This window comes from Camelus ferus, chromosome 10, assembly GCF_009834535.1.
Source record: "Camelus ferus isolate YT-003-E chromosome 10, BCGSAC_Cfer_1.0, whole genome shotgun sequence".
In the NCBI taxonomy this organism is placed as follows: Eukaryota; Metazoa; Chordata; class Mammalia; order Artiodactyla; family Camelidae; genus Camelus; species Camelus ferus.
The window spans coordinates 11,514,114-11,535,430 of record NC_045705.1 but is presented as its reverse complement, the minus strand read 5'-3'; positions in this window follow the sequence as shown (position 1 = coordinate 11,535,430).

Sequence of the window (21,317 nt, the reverse complement as noted above, 5' to 3'; positions counted from 1 at the left end):
GGAAGTTCTTGACAGGGCTTCTACTCCAAACGTTTCCCCAGAATTACATACGTGTCTGTGCCCAGGACTTCCTGCTGCCGCGCCCTCACTTTCCCTTTAAGGGTCTCTGGGGTATTCCTAGGGGAAGTCTTTGTTGGTCTGATGAATGGTAACTCCCATTAAAGTCTGCACATTTTCATTTATGCAGTTCTTTCTGTTTTCGCTTCCTCTCATTCACAGTATCAACCTTAAAAAAACCCCAGTATGCCTCATGATTAAACCCTCAGGATTGCAAACACTGTCTTCCTTTTAACTACTGAGGTCAACATAATGCCTGTGAGAAAAAATAGCCTGTGGGTAACTCCTGGGTTGGCTTAGCTTTGGGATGCTGTCCAGTCCTGGGTGAAGTCTTTCACAAGGAACACATCTCTGGGGAACCTTCCTCAGAATGTGGTTACTTAACGTTTCATTTCGGAGGCAAATGCTTCTTCGCTGAGCAAGCAGAATCGAAAACAGGCCAACTTGTCTAACTGAGGCTGAGGTAACTGACTTTTACCATTTGATCTTTGTTTTTCAGGACCCCATAAACACCTACTTGTCATTTTGTGTGGCTGGAGACTTCCGAGTTCTGTGATCAAACTGCTAGCCTGGCATTACTGAGATCTGGAGACAGGTACTTCATCTATGCATCAAGAACATGTGTGCTTTCCCCCTTAACTGCTGTGTCAAAGAAAAAATAAATTTCTCTAGAGAGAAATGGACAGGTCCTACATGAAATTATAGTAAAAGGATGTCATACCTTTTTTTTCCAAATTTTCCAAGAAAATTGAATATTGACTAGATTAATTAATAATAAAAATGAAACAAAAAATGAGGCAGTCATTACAACATTATTTAATAATAGTATTTTTTAGTAAAACATAAACAAATTTTTAAAGCAAAGCAATGATACTGCCAAATGGGAACATTTGAAATTATAAACATAAATTTTGAGAGCTTGTTTGGAGGGTCTAGCAGGGGAGCACAGCTGCTCGTACACCCTTGACCGAGAAGAGCGGTCCTCCGCTATCGGGGATGGTCGTCCCCTTTGACCGAGCGTGCAGCTTCAGGAGGGATGCACACGGAGCGGTGAGGGAGGAAGGGGACACCCTCCTAGCCAGCCAGATCAGCCGAATCAACCCTGACGATCAATGGGGTGACAGATGTCGCAGCCAGATCTCCCTCACATCCATCCCTTGTCTTCCTTAATTCCAGGTGTCATGGATCCACACCTGATCATCCAAGCACTTCTTTCAGCAGGTGAGAGACACTGATTTAGGCTGGTATATAATCCAAAATCTACCATATCAGAGACACAGAGACTCAATTCTTGTCTGTTTCTGTGCTACAAACAAAAAGGGGAAGTGGACTACTGTTATTCTTCCCCTGGAGAGATCTGGAGATGTTTTGAAATGATACTGAATTACTTGGGTCCTCTATCTGGGGACCAGAAATGAAGCCAGTGCAGCAGAATGCACAGGAGGAAAAGGGGGAGAGGAATGAGTCCTCACTGCAACATTTAGTCCCTTTGTGTAAATCCCTGTGTCTAAAGCCATTCCTAAAGCCAGTTTTGCCTGTGGGATTTCCATTGAAATGAATCTATGCATTCTTGTTATTGCCTGAATTTTAAATTGGGTTTTTTATCATCTGCTGAAGGAGTCTTAGATCATACGCAAGTCCCATAGAGAGCAAGGGAAACCGATTAACGTAAAATATGGGTTTTGAGACAGTGGAAGAAAAGGAGAGAATGGATAACTATATATATATATAAATTTTAATTGAAGGTAGTAACATTAGAACACCATCCTTAATAGGTAAGAATGCCTGCTGAATATAAAGGAGCAGCAAATTGGATTGGAGATTTGAAAATTGTGCAAAAGTTATGAGCCAGTTACTAGACAGAGTAAATGAGAGAGTCAATGAGAAATGATTAAGTAATTGCTGAGTTACAGGGGAGTTCAGTTAAGCTGGCTGCTTTTATATGATTTGGCTCAAATTAGGTCAATGTACTCTATAAATGTATAGCAGCTCAGAAGTAAGGATTAAATGGCAAGTAATGAAGCTTGTGATGCATCAAGACTGATAGAAAAATTTGAGGAGAGAAAATTCTGGGATTTTGAGGTGCTTGGATCAGTTATATGGCTGATGATGATGAAGTTCAGGTGCATAAAGAGAAATACAAAGTCAAAATAGAGACATGATGTTTACTACAAAAAAAAGTGAGCACTCAAGGGACAAGTCATTCAAAGTATAAAAGGAAGTTCCAACTCGAAGTGAAAAGAATTAAAAGAAGACACAGCATGGAGGTTGTTATCAGAGTAGAGAATTTTCCGTCCCCAGGGCTTGAAAGCTGCTGAAGGCTGTATCATGTTTGGGGTTGGAGCTCTTTCACTGGGCCCCTTGAATAGAGGTGAAGTTTCTAACAATGAGAACTTAAAAAAAAGTTGTCAGCAAACTTAAAAGAGTATCTAGAAGAGGACCTCACTGAGGAAGACAGCCTGGGCTCTGTGTAAAAGGCGTTTCTGTATGTCTACATTGGAGAACTGCTTATTTAGGTCTTCTGCCCATTTTTGGATCGGCAGCACGATTTACAGTAGCCAAGACACAGAAACAACCCCAATGTCCATCGACAGATGACTGGATAAAGAACTTGTGATATATTTACACAATGAAATGCTACTCAGCCATAAAAAAGAACAAAATAATGCCATTTGCAGCAACCTGGATGGACCTGGAGATTGTCATTCTAAGTGAAGGAAGCCAGAAAGAGAAAGAAAAATACCATAGGATATCACTTACATGTGGAATCTAAAAAAAAGACAAACAAACTTATTTACAAAACAGAAACAGACCCACAGACATAGAAAACAAACTTATGGTTACAGGGGGATAGAGGAGATAGAGGGTAGGAAGTAATAAATTGGGAGCTCCAGATGTGCAGATACTAACTACTGTCTATAAAATAAATAAGTTTCTACTGTATAGCACAGGAAATTATATTCAATACCTTATAGTAACCTATAATGAAAAATAATATGAAAAGGAATATATGTGTGTATATGTATGACTGAACTATTATGCTGTACACCAGGAATTGACTCAACATTGTAAACTGACTATATATATATATATATACACATTTTTTTAACCCAGTAGTAAACTTAAGCCCATGGTTATATTAAACTGCACTCAGCAAAAAAAAAAAAAAAAAAAAAAAAGATGTTTCTGTAAACAAGGCATAGAAGTTATTGAAGAAGCTAGGACAGGGCTCTCAAGGTTAGTAGCTAGTCTAGGTCTGTCTCAGGAGGGACAGAAGGTTTTATAAAATAGATGAGATGGATTTCAAAATAAGGGAGATTTCCTTATCTGAATGAGATAGCGCTGAGTAAGTGCATCTTTCCTTCTGTGCTAAAACCAACTGGGATTTGTTTTAATCGCATATAGTAAGACGTGCAGATGTAGAAATGACTGTCATGAGGGAAGAGGTTTGTAATTACAGATTCCTAGAAACAGGAGGCACAGCATGCCAACTGGGGCCACATGGGGATGGACCAGTATTGGTCAGGAGGCAGAGGAGAGAGGGGGGGTGACCATAGCCCAGAGCCTTCTTTGGGGTTTTCCCAGGACGAAATGGGTGGGGTAGGGTCGGCATGCTGGGAAAGCCTAATGGTTGGACAGTTCGAATAAGTTTGGCTGGCTCTGGTCTAGAGAGGTGGTCTCCAGCTGTCCCATACATGGCCCTGGGGTGATTTAGGACAGGAGAAATATTGGCCTGGTGTGTGTGAGTTTAATAAAAGGAGGTGGTTGGAGATGTGGGCTCTTGGTTGGCTAGTTTGTGTGTCAGAGACACACTCCCAGGGGAGCCGTTTGCTCTCTTAGGGTTTGGTTAGCCTCGGGAGGGGCAGCCTCTCCAGGATCAAAGCCCTAAATGCCAGAGTATCAAGAATATAGGCAATAAGAATACAGACAAGAATAGAGACAAAAAATTTTTATAACTGTGTATGGTGATGGATGTTTACTATACTGGTGATCATTTCGCAATATATGCAGATAATGAATCATTATGTTATATAGGTGGAACTAATACAATGTTAAATGTCAATTGTACTGCAATAAAAATATATTTGGTAATAAAATAAGTAAATATACTCAATACACCTTAGCATTCAATTAGCTATAAAAATAGAGAAAATGACTAATTGTATTTTCCCTTTTATTGGTTGACTTAGCTCTGAATGTAAATTTAACAAAATTTAAGACTCAATTAATTTATCATTTTAATAATAATAAAAGTGCCCATTATTTTGAGTGCCTGCTATTTACTGTGCTAAGAACATTACATTATAATATTTAATCCTCGTAACAACCATAATGAGGTAAATGCCATTAGTACTAAGCCTATTTGCACCTAGGAAACTGAAGCTTAGATAATTTAAGTAACTTGCCCAAGGTCACCGAGATATAAATTCAAATCTGCCTGGATTCAAAACCCAGGCTTTTCACGGCTGTATTTGCACGTTCCCTGTGGGATGTTTCACTTACTGAGGAGATCACCTACTCCATATCATTTCAGTGGAGGCACAGTTAAGATACAATAAAAAGAGTGCAGAAGTTGGTATCACCTCAGCAGTTTCTGATTTGCTTAGAATAGAACCAACTTTGCGTTAGTTTTCTCGCTCTTCATAAAAGCAGTCTTCGGTGATACACTGCACGCAGTCCATCTTGTGCTTTTATTTTGCACATGACAGTGGCATGTAATTTAAAGAAAAAAAAAATCAGCCTAACACTAAGTGTACGAGGCAATAAATCTCTAGTCCCCAGAGCAACATTTTTCTGCCACCCCCTTCCTTCAGACATAAAGGGATGCGGGACTCCTGCCAGAGAAATATAATAAAATGTAAGAACAGTTATAAATGAAATACAATCAGAGGCTTACAATCTGCTTCTTTGCTAGCTCGCTTTATTCCTTCCTTGAGGATTCTATTTCTTCCTCCCCTTCACCATGGTATTCCATTTCCCTGGCTTTCATTTTCCTTTTTTCACCGCTGTTTATAACATTTGCCCTTACCTTCTATTCTCTTTTATGTGCTTTCTTTCTTGTTGAAGGAAAAAAGAAAGAAAACTGTGATTATATTCCTGTGTGTATTCAGACATGGGGTTGGCTTTTTCTTTTGCCTTTTACTAGTGTTTTTTATATTGGATATTAATTTTTTTTCCTTCTGTGTCTTTTGCCTGTATTCACTTTGTATTAATGCTTTGATCTTACTTCTAGGTTGGAAGGAGCAGTTTCCTATGGACTGTCATGTTTAAAGAATTACTTTTTCTCTTACCAGAGCAAGTCTTTACCCTGCTCGTGGGATCAGGCATCAGAATCCTTAAGTCTAAAGAAAACGTCAAAGTATAATGAAGGAATTCACCCATTCACTTACATAGGCAAGAATGCATTTGTTCATTTACTCTCTTATCTGTCTGTCCATCCAGCCTCCCATCCTTTCATCAAGTATTCATTGAGCACCTTATGCTCATTTATTCATTCAATCAATCAGCATTTCTAGGGAACCTGTGATGTGCCAAGAGCCAGTGACAAGAGGTGAGTACAAGCAAAAAAAGTTGCATTGTCTGCAGAGAATTTAAAAACAACAATAAAATCAGCTTAAAGTCTGCTTCTTATCATCATCATGTGCTGGGAAATTTAAACCATGCTAAAATTCACCATGAAAAAAAAAATAACCATGATAAAAAAAATTCTCCCCATGGAGACCATCCACCCCATGGTTTCCCCATTTCCCCTTAGGTATGGCACTGTCCAGCCTAGAACAAGACAGATAAAAATCTCTGGCCACCTGGAGGTATATTCTAGTCAAAGAAAGAACGTGTGTTTGTGTATGAGTTTGTGTGTAAATATATAATTATGTATATCATAAAGTAAACATACAATTATATCAATTTAAGTGAAGATACAAATTATTCATAAATTTGAAGGCTATAGACAAATAGGAGGTTGTCTATATGCTAAGTCAAAAATCAGTAGAACAAGAGTTGATGGCTCCATCAAGGCATTGCCTTCTGATAGTCATGATTGGAATTAATTGGGTCTCATATATATCTGCTGTCAGTATTCTTAGATCTAACTGGGCATCAGAATCATTCAGGGGAGCTTTAAAATATAGTTGTTCTGGCTCCATTCAGAGAAATTCTGATTTCATTGCTGTAGAGGATAGTTTAAGTATTAGTGTATTTTTTATGTTCTCCAGGTAATTTGAATGGGCAGTCAGTGCTGAGAAACACATTCTGTGTGATCTAAATGGAACATCAGAGGGAAGTTAAATTAGATATATGGGTTGAATTGTGTTCCCTAAAATACATATGGAAGTTCCAACCTCTAGTACCTCAGAATGTGATCTTTTAGAAATTTTTGAAATAGCCAATGTAGATATAATTCGTTAAGAGGAGCTCATACCAGAGTAGGGTGGACTCTTTCCCACTTTCCCCTCACCAGCCTTTATCCTCAGTGTCTTGCTGTTTTCCAGGGTGGACTCATAATGCATTGTGTCTGGTGTCCTTAAAGAAGATGATGTAGAAACACAGAGACGATGCCACGTGGTGACAGAGGAGTAATATTGCTACAAGTCAAGGAACACCTGCACCCACCAGAAGTGTGGAAGAGGCAGGAAAGGATTCTACCCACAGTCACAGAGGGAGCCTGACCTTGCTAACAACCAGATTTCAGACTTCCAGCATCCACAGCTATGAGACAATGCATTTCTATTAAGTCAACTGGTTTGTGCAACTTAAGTACGACAACCCTAAGAAACTAATCCAGTCGGTATTCCCATGTGATTTAGAGCTGTGAATTCGTCATGAAAAGGTAAGAAATAGTTTCTTTGCTTTGAACAATATTTGCACCTATGCCATCCTTAATCAATTCTGTTGAAGGAGAACAGTGTACAACCCCGGGCCAGCAGGAGGAAACATGTCAAAGGGAAGAATTCTCTTCTAAAGAAAACACATCTTGAGCGGTTCACCGACATGACCTTTACTGTTATACAATGATGGACATTTCTTTACAGTTGTCAGCCAGTTGTTCAGCGTTGGTAGCTTGAAATTCACCATGGGGAGAGTATTATGCCTTGGAAATCTGCAAATGCAGCAAATCAGGCTTTCGTTGCTGTTTTTCCAGTGAGAATGTTCGTCAGCATACCATTGCAGGGCATGGTTATCCACATAAATGGGAGATATTTAAAGTTGTTAAAAATGATGAGAAGGACCATGGGCTTCCTTGGGCATGAGAAAACCTCTAGCTTTGGGTGATAGGGGAGCAGGAAGTGTAAGCACCCTTCGGCCAGTTAGATGGCAATGTAGCACCAGAAATCTCAATGCAGAATGACTACGAGTTCAAGACATTTCAGACAAACAGCAACACAAACAAATAGCTATATTATTATTAAATAAAATATACTTTAAGGCACAAAATTATTAAGGTACAGTATTTCACTCTAATGATCCAATTTTGATTTGCCAAGAATATACAGCTATTATAAGCACATATATATGTAATAAAATAACCTCAAAATAAATGAAGCATAAATTGAGGTAAATACAGGGAGAATTTGATAAATCTACAATTTTAGTAGTAGTTTCAACACATAGCTTTGTTTATTGGTGGTTAAGGATTCTAAATAAGCGGGGAGTGTATAGATCCCCACAACAGAATCAACAAGCTTGCCCTGATGGACACAGAGTTCTACGTAAAGCAATCAGTGAAGAGACATTTTTCAAGCACACGTGCAAAGTCTTTAAAAATTGATTATGTACTAAGTCACAGAGAAGATCTCAGAAAGCTTCAAAGGTAGGTATCACAAAGCTGATAATCTTTGACCATGGTATAATTAAGTTTGGAGTTAATGATGAAAATATAAATTAAAAAATCTCACATATTTGTAAATTGTGAAAATATATTGCTACCCAGTTCTGGTATCAACAAAAAATTGTAATAAAGAATACTTGGAACTAAACTATAATGAAAACACTATCTATCAAAACTTGTCGGATGCAGCAAAAATGCTTTAAGGGAAATAGATACTGTAATTGCTTTTATGATAAAATGAGAATATTTCCAAATTTATGAGATAACAGCTTACCATAATAAATTAGGAAAGAAAAAATAGATTAAACTTAAAGAAATTAGAAAATGATATAAAAATGTACATGTAAATATAAATGATGTACAACAGAACAAAATTCATTAAAATACAAATCAAGATACCGCTGGCATCAACAAAGTCAAATTAGTTCTTTGAAAATCAAAATTTGAAATTGAGACAAACTTTTCTCAAGATAGACCAAGAAGAAAACAAAAAGACACAAGTAAATGAAGTTCGTAATGAAAGATGTTTCACTAGAGGTAATATACCAACAGTTTTGCCAGTCATTTTGAAAACTTTTTATTAGGTTGAAGTTTGTAGGAAAGTATGTCTTACTAGAATTAAATTTAAATGGAAACTAGCATGAATAATTCTATAATCATTAAAGTAATTGAAACACTAGTTTAAAATATTCCCATAAGCAAAACATTTGGCTGAGAAATTTTTAGAGAAGTTACTGCAAATTTTCAGAAACATCATGCCAGCTTTGTTCAGTCTCTTACAAGAAAATGAGAAATGGAAAATGCCCTTCCATGGTATCTAGGAGATTATTCATCAACATTGTGTTCAAAACTATACAAAACTCTACAGAAAAGAACATTTACAAGCCTATTTCACTCATTACTATCGATGAAAAAATTCTAACGAAAATATTAAGAAATAACCTCCCCAAAATGTATAAACAAAAACATAATACATTGTAATAGTATTGATTTTGTCCCAGGTGTGCAAAAGTGATTTAATATTACATAATCTAGGAATTTAATCCAACAAAATAAATGATTTAAAAGGAAAAACCATATGATTATCCCTATACATACAAAAATTTTTTTTAAATGTAAAGCCTGTTTATGGCGAATATTATTAATAAGAACATAAGGAGATGTTTTAGTATGGGAAAAGGTATGAGAAAACTTGAGCAAAAATCATCCTGAATGAGAAGAAACATAGGGACTGCTTTCTTTAAGACAAGAATGTCCATTGTATCAGGTACCAATGCCCCACAACCTCTTGGCTCCCTTTTCACTCCAATCATTATAGCCATCAGCTTCACACGGGTATACACTGACAGCAAGTCACCTCAGAATCCCACACATTTTTCACTTTCTACCTCGCGATTTTCCTAACACCATGACTTGAGAGACCTGTGGAAATTTAACTGGCTCCGTGCATATAAAGCCTGGGACAATGAGTGAGTTAATGACTGATGGACAGTTCTTGATCAGTGGGGGACAGGAGTCAGAGCATAAATGCCCCTCTCTTTCTTCTTTCAAGTGAACAATCGTGAGGTGCCATCTTCACAGTATCTCATATAACCTTGGTGATCCCAAGTCCCATTTGTCACAGAGGTGATCAGTCCAGTTACTCACCCCTGTACTGGCTTTTCCTCCTTACACACTGTACTCTCATCAGTCTTCTGCTCCGCTTCCCTGTGATTTTCTTGTTAAATTACTTGTTTTCTTGGGTTAACCCTGGCTAAGACAAATGCTGTTAACATTCTGTCCGACATTGTGTTGGGGGCCTTAGACTATGATTGAAAATATAAGAATTGAAAGAAGGAAGTACAAGCCAATGGTACTTACAGAAGTTATAATCATTTAATTAGAAGAGTCAAAATAATCTACAGATAAATTATTGAATATAAAAATGCATTCAGAAAGCTGGCTGGATATATGATTAAAATAATGAAAAAAAATCTGTACACCAGAGGCAAATAGCTAGATATTTAAAAAGACAATATAGGGGAGAAGATATAGCTCGGTAGTAGAGCGTGTGCTTAGCATGCATGAGGTCTTGTATTCTAACCCCAGGACCTCTGTTAAAAAATAAATAAATAAACCTAATTACCTCCTCCCCCCAAACATGTTGTGTATTCAAAAAATAAATTAAAAAAACCAGGGAGCTATATTCAATATCTTGTAATAGCTTATAATGAAAAAGACTATGAAAAGGAATATATATACAAGTGTAACTGATCACTATGCTGTACACCAGAAATTAGCACAACATTGTAAACCGACTACAATAATAAAATTTTTCTTTTAAAAAGACATTATATATAACAGTAACAGAACATCTAAGAACATTTAATAAAGCACATTGAAGGCCTTTACAGGCAAAATATTTTAATTGTATTAAGGTATATTTTTAAAAGACTTAAATAAATAGGGATATCTACCATCATGAATAACTGGAATTAATATTATAGAGAAATTACTCATCCCCACATCAATCTATGAATTCAGTAAAATTCCAATGACAATTCCAAGTGTTATTTTTGGAACTGGATGATCTGAGTCTTAAATTTTATACAAGATTAAAGGGCCAAGAATGTTCAAGGCATTTCTGAAGAGAAAGACAGTGTGAAAGGGCTGTTACTCTGCTATAGATTAAAACTTAGTTTGAAGCTAAAGAATTACTTGAAAAAGAAATGAGAAAAAATTAAAATGTGCAAAGCTCCATTTGACTGAAGAGGAAGTCATATGCCAGGGCACAGGTAGTGATGTCTGGGATTTACCTAACAGTCATATTATGAAACATCTTGGAATGTAAGGAATTTATATTTACTCTAAGTTAGAGGAAACATTTTGAAACATGTCTAACATGATGGAATTTTAGAAGATATTCTGTGAGGTACATTAAGGAGGAAGAAGACTTGAGAGGCCAGGATGGGAAGATTTTCAGTTGCACAGAATGAGTAAGTATTTATTATAAGTAGAGTAACAACAATGGATAAGAGAAAGGGCTTAATAAACCCAACATATCCTTTAAAAAAAAAAAACCAATGAATTAAGACATGTAAAGTTTAAAATAATTTAAGACAATTTATTGAGCAGCCTTTATATGCCAGCCACCTGACATACATTACTTATAATCTAAACAATCCACAGAAGGCAGGTCTTATTATTTTTAAATAATATATAAGGAAACTAAGATTTAGAGAGGTTGAATTATTTTCCAGAAACACAGAACGAATAAATAATTGAGTCAGAAATATTGTTTTAGTTACCCTAATGCTCCTATAATGACAACCATATATATATGGTTTTATATATATGTATATATATGTATGTATATATATACCAAATTGTTGGTACCTTGGATATTTCATAGGGGAGACTAAATTATTTTTTTAAACATGAAAGAAAATACTAGGTAAACAATGGTTATTGTGGTATATGAATATGGTAGCAAAGAGATACAGCACTATATTTTATAGCCTCTTGCTGTAATATATAATCATTTCCAGAAGAATTTAACAGATTATCAAAGATTCAAATACTGCAGAATGGAGAATTAGATCCAGAGGGAACAATTTAAATCCATCTTCATATTCATAACCTGGAATTAGATATTACTTTGAAAGAGTACCCTCAGGGATCCTGGGGTCCCTTTGCCACATCACTGATTTACAATGTGATCTTTGGGAGATCAAGTCAGCAATCGGCCCTTCGTTGCTTTTTATCAGTAAGTGAAGATTGCAGTCCCAGCCCTGACTGTCTCACAGGACAAATCTGCTAATCAGGTGAGGCTGTGAATGGGTGAGAAGGCACCTCTACACGAATGGCCTACAAATCATATACCAGTCATTCCAAATATTAAAATATGAGCAATGAGTTAATTAACAAATAACCAAGCTATGCACCAAGAGTTAACAAAATGGAGAAAAAATATCCTGTGGATAAGAAGATAAATATTTGAAGAGGAGGTCTTGTTCCTGACTATCTTTAAATGAAAATGTGACATTAACTGGATTTGGAGTAAGAATGATTAGTAAAGAGCTGCTTTGGAAATCTTGCCCCTGTCCAGTGTCTGTAACTTTATTGCAATCAGGAATGGGGTGGATTTTTTAAAACTTACATGTAGTATATTTCAGAAGTGATCTAAAAACTCACCATCTTATATTCAATTTGAATGCATCAGCTAAATTAATGTTTTACAATTCCTCATACCCCCCCATTGTTTAAGACTTCATATTGATAAATTCTTTAAATAGATACGACTGTTCCCATCCATGTCATAGTACCACTCAGCTTCAATTAAACAAGTTACCATAAAAAAAGACATATATTTTCCTGAGGGTGGATGGATGAATGTATATAGAGGATAAATTTCAGGAACGTAACAAAGGAAGTCCTGACTAGAGACATGTATACACATAGATATATACGTTTCCTTAGGCTGCACCTATTGTAAGCATTATTGAGGAGAGCTTTTAAGCTACATTTATGAGGCTTGTTTCTGTAGAATAATGGTTTTAATCAAAACAATATCTGATATGCAAACAGAATTGTCACAAAGTAGAGAGACTAGTAAACCCTAAACATTTTCTTTTGACCAACAAACGGATCATTATGCATAACTTCCAGAAATAATATAATTGATTTGGATATCTATTTTTGTGTAACCTCTGTGTTTCATTTATTTCATCATCCCAGCTAATTGCCTTAGGAAACCATTCTGTTTTATGGTTCTCAGAGAGGAGTCAAGCAACAGTTTTATGCACTAAACACATGCACACACACGTGAATGTTTTTGTGTATACAGAATTTTGAATTGGAAATGAAGTGTGTCTAAAAAGAAGATAGCTTCCAGTATGTCCACTTTTCCATCCGTACATCCATCATCTTTCGTGAACGTTTGTTGCATATAAAATCAGATTTCTCTTCTCTGTGGTTGGCTGGCCATCTTTTTGGATATTCTTAAGGAATCTCCAATTTAACACTTTTTTTAACATTTTTTATTGATTTATAATCATTTTACAATGTTGTGTCAAATTCCAGTGTTCAGCACAATTTTTCATTCATACATGAACATATACACACTCATTGTCACATTTTTTCTCTGTGAGCTACCATAAAGTTTTGTGTATATTTCCCTGTGCTATACAGTATAATCTTGTTTATCTATTCTACAATTTTGAAATCCCAGTCTATCCCTTCCCACCCTCCACACCCCTGGCAACCACTAATCTGTATTCTCTATGAGTCTATTTCTGTCCTGTATTTATGCTTTGTTTTTGTTTGTTTGCTTGTTTGTTTGTTTGTTTTTTAGATTCCACATATGAGCGATCTCATATGGTATTTTTCTTTCTCTTTCTGGCTTATTTCACTTAGAATGACATTCTCCAGGAGCATCCATGTTGCTACAAATGGCGTTATCTTGTCGGTTTTTATGGCTGAGTAGTATTCCATTGTATAAATATACCACATCTTCTTTATCCAGTCACCTGTTGATGGACATTTAGGCTGTTTCCATGTTTTGGCTATTGTAAATAGTGCTGCTATGAACATTGGGGTGCAGGTGTCATCCTGAAGTAGGGTTCCTTCTGGATACAAGCCCAGGAGTGGGATTCCTGGGTCATATGGTAAGTCTATTCCTAGTCTTTTGAGGAATCTCCATACTGTTTTCCACAGTGGCTGCACCAAACTGCATTTCCACCAGCAGTGTAGGAGGGTTCCCCTTTCTCCACAGCCTCTCCAGCATTTGTCATTTGTGGATTTTTGAATGACGGCCATTCTGACTGGTGTGAAGTGATACCTCATTGTAGTTTTGATTTGCATTTCTCTGATAATTAGTGATATTGAGCATTTTTTCATGTGCCTTTTGATCTTTGTATGTCTTCCTTGGAGAACTGCTTGTTTAGGTCTTCTGCCCATTTTTGGATTGGGTTGTTTATTTTTTTCTTATTGAGTCGTATGATCTGCTTATATATTCTGGAGATCAAGCCTCTGTCGGTTTCATTTGCAAAAATTTTCTCCCATTCCATAGGTTGTCTTCTTGTTTTCCTTATGGTTTCCTTTGCTGTGCAGAAGCTTGTAAGTTTCATTAGGTCCCATTTGTTTATTCTTACTTTTATTTCTACTTGGAGAAAATTTTTGAAATGTATGTCAGATAATGTTTTGCCTATGTTTTCCTCTAGGAGGTTTATTGTATCTTGTCTTATGTTTAAGTCTTTGATCCATTTTGAGTTGATTTTTGTATATGGAGGAATAACTCTCCCAGACTTCAGACAATACTATAGAGCTACAGTCATCAAGACAGCATGGTATTGGTACAAAAACAGACATATAGACCAATGGAACAGAATAGAGAGCCCAGAAATGAACCCACAAACTTCTGGTCAACTAATCTTCGACAAAGGAGGCAAGAATATACAATGGAATAAAGACAGTCTCTTCAGCAAATGGTGTTGGAAAAACTGGACAGCAGCATGTAAAACAATGAAGCTAGAACACTCCCTTACAATTTAACACATTTAAGTTGAATTTTGTCATCCTTTTCTATTGGTTATAGGATACATAGGTATGCCACTCCATTAATTTACTGGGTGTGATTTCAACTTAAATATTCTAGCCAATAGTCATAAAGCATTCAACAATAAGAAAAAGTTATTTACAAACTGAAAATTGCCACTATAGCTTGAGTATATTCATGCACATTAACATATTTGAAATTAGCATTTCTAAATTGTATGCTATTGCATGCTTGTTGCTAATTTTGAATTTAATACAAGGTGTAAAAAGTGTTTATGAGAATTGTTTAGTTTTTGAGTCTGTCATAGGAAAATGTTTTAATCAAAGTCTTGTACCTTCCACAGCTATTGATATGTGTGACCATTTCCACCTATTTGGACTCAGTAATATTAGGTCCAAAAAAGGCAAAATTGTTACATGTATATGCAACCAAATAGAGAATGTTGAAATGTTACATGAAATTAAATTAATATTTTTGATACAGATGAAGATCTGCTGGCACAACACACTTTAAGCCCAGAATAGCTGTTCTACATGGGGTGTTGTTGCTATATTATCACTAAGTGTGGATTGGGGATTAAATAGTATCACCAAAGGAAAGGTAAATGTCACATCCTCAGCAGATTTTTTAGGTTTATCTAAGAGAGTGAACGGTACATGTCTGATTTGCTTCAAGATTTATCATAGCATCCTTCAGTTGCACTATGAGACGTAAAAAAAATAGGCTCAAATAAACTTTTTCATATTCATATTTAAGGGAGATTGAAAAACACTGTATTGTTTAACGTTTTCCTTTCTAAGACCAGAAATGATCATTATACTCAGTTCTAGGTGACTAATAGCAATATATTGGTGGTTTTCTTTAGAAATTTTTGAGTGTTAAGCTATATATTTTTATTTTTTTCTCTTGTTTATTTTGTGATTTTTTTGGTTGCTTTGGAGTAGCAAATGAAACAATGATGTAAATTGTGTCTTTTTTTTTAATATATGAGTGCAAGAAAGTTATTATAAGCAGAAATACTGAGAGTAGGGAGACCAACAGGAGATCAGTATTGGTATAATACAGTAATATTTTGCTATAATAATTAATATGTGTTTTTCTTGTAATTTCTGCTACTCAGTGACCCCCCCCATACAAGTAACAGCTAAGTCATTTTTATTTTTATTGTTCCAGGAATAGGATAATACAATAACACAGCAAAAAAAGAGACTACTTAAAACATTTGTTTTGTTTTATTGTTGGTTTTTTTTAAAGTAGCCATTTGAAATTTATGTGAAAGACAGCTTTAAGGTAATAAAAATTACAAGTTTTGAAAGCCTGTGTTTTTAAATCTTCTATGCCTTGAAGAATTTGGGATGTACATTTCTGTCATAAAAATAGTATTTTGAGAATATATATAGACTATGGGTGTGAAAACACCAGAAACCATGTTTTTTTGTTCAAGGCAAAGAAATCAGAAAGGTGGTGAGGTTTATTGAGTTGAGGGTTGCCATTAAAATTGACTTTTTTGTGTGTCTAGTTAGAGAGGAACTGGTACAGTGTCACGATTCTCTTGCGTATGGAAAGCAGCATACTGACCTCTCTCTCTCTTCCCTCTCATATCTGCCACCAAACACTGCCTCCACACACATGCAGTAACTCACGTGCAGCCATGTACACACATGCACATGTTCCTGGAGGAGGGCGTGCACAGAGTAGTGGTCTGTGAGTGTTAGCAACAAGAGGTAGGATGTTCCTGAGAAATGTTAATGTATTCAGGGCAGACTGGGTGTGAATGAGGATCAGAGCCCCTCCATCAGCTCCACCTCTCTCTATTACCCTTACCACTCTGCTTGGCAAATAAAAAAGAGGGTGCATAACCTTGCAGGAAAAAAAATTAAATTGAAATAGAATTTAAAATAAATTATTGGAAAGTAGATTTTGTTCACACCTGAGACCATGGACTGAGATTTTTGCCTTTTATGTTTGTATTATAATCTTACTCTTGCTTTCCATAACATTTTAGGCATATCTCTTATTTTCTCTCTGCTTTGATCCTCTGGGAAAAGCAGTTAAAGCCAAATCAAGTAGATGCAAATTTAAGTTGTCAGGTATCTTCCCTTCTCTGCTTATGCAAAATAGCTATTCTTTTCACATGGTGGTGAGGAAGAAACAAATATGATAGAAGTTGGATACTGTCATTAGAAAACAATGCAACAGATATCTTTTAAAATATATTTTTTTCTCATCCTGAAAATATAGACTGTCAGAATACATCTTTTTTAAAACAGGAAGGAAATATGATCATAAAGATTTCAAATACTATGACTTATTGTAGAATTAAAACAGAAAACAGAAATGTCACTTAGTCATGAAAGCAGTTGCAGACTGAAAAGATAGAATAAAGTTTAGACAAAGAAGTTTTAACACTGTTGTATGTTTTCTGAAACTCCTCAAAGGATAGTATCAAAGGGACAGCTCTGACAAAGAATACGTTTAATTGCTGGATTGCCTGAAAAAGGAAAAGGAACTAGGAGAATACACTGGTGTGTTTCACCGGGTTTGTGCCCTTTATATAATTAGTATGATTTATTGCCAGCAGATAGAAAATAACTTCCGAGGAACAAGCCTATCTAGGCCATGTCCCAGGAAGAGCAGTTGTAAACTGCCAACAGTGGACAGAGAGAAAGAAGAAGATAAGTAGGTCAGCCAGAGTCATGGAAAATGAGCTGGAGGAATGAGAGATGGTGGCAGCAGCAAATCTGGAGTGAGGTCAGGGTGTGGTTATCAGGACAGCAAAAGACAGGTCCAGTTTCCGAGAGGATAGTTATCAGTTTAAAATGTCAGAAGGAATGAACCTCCGGCCTAGAGGTGCTGGGTTTTGGCTTGGACAGTGTATAGGTTAGGGTGCTTTCAGATTCAGATAATCAAAACTCTAAATCAAACCGACCTAAAAACTAGGGAAACACATTGGTAAGTGACCTAGATGTACAGTGGTCTCCAGGCATTGGTTTGGGCAGGATACGGACTCTATTTCTCCGCCCACCTCTGTGTCATCACAGGTATGCTCCACCCATCTGTGTGTGTTGATTGGGACCCCAGACGGGCTTGCCTTCTGATCTGCAAAGTGGCTGGTAGCTGCAACTAAAGCGACGTAGTTTCTCAAGCATATCCAGCTGATGTGGAAATTCCTCCTCCAGTCAGAAACTAGTCTTTCCTTGAACTTGATTGGTTCAGCTTAGTAGAAGGCAGCCCCCAAATCAGTAGCAGCCCCTAGAGAAATATCTTTGATTGAGTGAATTAAACCTGAGTCCCACAGTCAATCACTGAAAAGGGAGATGAGATCATCCTGGTTAACTTAGGATAATCAAAATCAGCTTCCCCTGAGTCACAAGGTCGAGTAATTAAATTTCTGGAATGAAACTAGAGTTCTGCAGGGAAAAAGGGGAAATTAATTTATCCATTATACTTCTTTTAAAATAATTTCTATAAAATACAGTATTTCCTCAGTTCCAGGTGACACATTTTTCTCAGATTTTAATATTGCTAAAGTTACAATCAATAGCATATTAAGGTTGAATTGGCAGTGATATATGTTATCTCTTTCAGAGTGGTACAAAATATGTCACATGTTACAGACAATATTTATTATAGATCTTGGATAACAGCATTTTCTTTAAGTATTAAAAAAGGACTAGGTTTTTGTTTTAATTATTCCATGTGAAAAACAGATAAATTTATTGAAAAAAAAAAAAAAAAAAGAAACAGTCTCAAGGACTAGGAGAAAATAACCAGCAGTGTGTACTTCTGTGATTGTAGGAAAGAGAGGAATTAGGTCAGAATATTTGAATGAATAATGGAAAATTTCCCCAAATTTGATTCACACTGACACACATTTAAAAGTTTTAGTGCTAGTAAATTTTAAGCAAGGTAAATCCAGCAAAAAACCACACTTATGTCTATCATAGTCAAACTAATGAAAATTTAAAAATAAAGAGAAATATCTGAAAAATAACCAGAGAAAAGCAATATAGTATATACAGGAGAAAAAAAAAATGATACAACTGAAAGCTGATTTCTGTCACAAATAATGGAGCCCAGAGCTTTAGGTAAGAGCATCCTTAAAATGTGAAAGGAAAAAACAAAGCAAAACAAAAAATTCCTGTCAACCAGAATTTTAGATCCAGTGATAATATCCTTCATAAATATAGGCAAGGTAGAGACAATTTCAGGTGAAGGAAAACCAAGGTGATTAGTCCCCAGCAGATCTGTACTACAAGAATAAACAATGGAATTTCCATTTGGAATCAAAAGATGAATCTATAGAAAGGATGAAAAATGATAAACATGTTGTAAATACAAAAGCCTATATATAATTTTCTCTTACTTTCACTTTTGTAGCTATTTGTTGTCTCCTTCTAATTTCTTTAGCCAGATAATTAAATTTACCATCACCAATATTAAAAGGGGCTAGTATAAAGTATCTCGTGACATGGTGCCCTGAGAAGGAAACTTCATGACTGCAACATTTCTGCCAAAAGTGTACAACTTGAATCTAAGCATGAGCAAATATCAGACAAAGCCACACTGAGGGACATTCTATGGAGTAACCAGTTGGTGCTTTTGGTGAAAGGGAGAGGGTGATAATTCAGTGGTAGAGCACATACAGGGCTCAATGCCTACCACCCCCATTAAAAAAAAAATCAATGTCAAAAAAAAAAACCCCAATATAGCAAGAAATGATGAAGAATTCTTCCAAATTGAGGGGGAATTAAAAGATATTACAACTGAATGCAATGTGCAATCCTTGATTGGATCATGGATTTAGAAAAAAATTTCTAAAAATTATTATTGGGACTACTTGAATATGAATTGTTGATTGGATAATAGCATTTCATCAATACTAAATTTTCAGTATAAGTCTGATCATGTCTTCCCCTTACTGAAATTCTTTTAAGGCCTTACTCTTGGTTAAGAAAAATCCAGAATTATTTACATGATCTAAGTGGTGTGTTCAGTGTGCTTTGTCTCCCGACTACTTAGTTTCTTTCATATCAGCTTCTTGAACACACTTCCAAACACACAGACGTGCCTCACAAGTGCACTTTATCTTTCCCATTATTTTTTCTGTTTCTCAATGATTGGCATATTTCAACTGTCCTTTCCTATTCAGGGTGTTTGCTCCTATCTGGTCCTACTTGAAAATTTTACTCCCTAACCCCTACTAACTCTTCAGAGCTCACCTTAAAAACCTCTTCCACATAAAAATCTTTCTTCTTCCTTTTGTGCACTGTCCTAATATTAGATATTCTAACTTATAAAATGTAGAATAATTTAAATAATCAACTGAGTTATTAGTTGTATATCAGCCCTTCCCACCAGGGTGTACATGTCATCAGGGTAATGGATGGACCATTCCTATTTAGCACTGTATCTCCAGTACGTAGCTCAGTGCTTTGTATCTGGACCCCATACGTTTTGTTTTATGAGTGTACGTGGACCAATGTAAATGCGGAAAGGAACGAGTATAGATGAGCCCTGCAAGTGTACAGAGAGAAGCTGAAGAAGCTCTCATGTCTGCTGTCCTCCTAATTTCCTTTGGAGGAAAGTGGCTGCAGATGTTGACACCTAAGAAAAATTGGTCTCATTTTGCATCATGTGATTATGCTTCACTGGCCTCAGCTTATTGACCAATGGATCACTCTAACAAAAGGCAGGCACCTAGAGGTTAGAAAAAATTGAAAGTTTCTAATCTTTGAGTTGACCTTGAGTATGAATGCTGTATATTACTTCCCTACTGGATGATGATTGATTGAACTAATAAGTTTGTTTCTTGGGTGGGAGTTCAAATTTCAGACAGACGGGAGATCCTTTTAAAAGAATGGTAGTCATTGTAGAAGAAGATACAAAAAAAAAAAAAAAAAGAAAGAAAGAAAGAAAGAAAGAAAAAATAGAATAGCAGAGTACTGAGAACATCAGTCCTGAGAATGACAGTCCTGAGAGTAAGGACAAGCGGTGTCTTTCCTTATGGGTGACAGGATGGTACTACCACGGGATCCCTGGTCTTTCCTACTGTAAATTGAAAGGCAAGGATTCATCCTACTGTTCTACTTAAGACCTAGCTGTGTGGCTGCTGACATGATTTCTTTTGTTCCTTTATTTTATGTCTAGCCTTAAAATCAACCATCACTACCTTGGGTAATTTGACTGTGTGCCTCTTACTTCTGACACATCTTTTCTGTCCTTCTGACAGATCTTTTCACAGAGAAAAACAAAGATTGTAAACTGTATGTTAAGTTTTATCTTAAGATCAGCCAGGGAGTGTATTGATAATCTTAAATCAGAATATAGGTTATATTCCTACGGTAAAATTTTATTATTTATTTTAGGTAGGATTATCTTTAATGAACATCAATTCTTGCTCATAAATGAGTAAAAAAAGTGTGTTTTAATTTCCATGAGTACCATTCATATTTTATGTATTTCTAAGGTTACTACAGTTATCCAGACTTACAATACTAATGTAACTTAAAAACAATGATTGACCTGCACAAAATTATAAGCAGAGTTGTGTACATTCAACAGATTATCAAGGACTTTAGATAACTTACCTAACTAGTTGCCCTATAATTAAATACATGCTATAGTAAATTAAAATAGAATATTCAGTCTTGAAAAATCACATAGACATGTGCACAAGCACGTGCTCTCACAGTAATCTGTGATGTTGTATCTTAGATTGAAACATTACATTAAATTCACTCAGCTATTATTTTTTATCCTAAAACATTTGAAAGCTATAAAAAGTTTATCAAACCTAGCTCAATACTGTCTTAGAAGGACCCTACACATTTTATAAACAGAATTTTTTCACTGTTTTCTTTGCTCAGTACATGTCTTGGGAAGACCTGAGCAGAT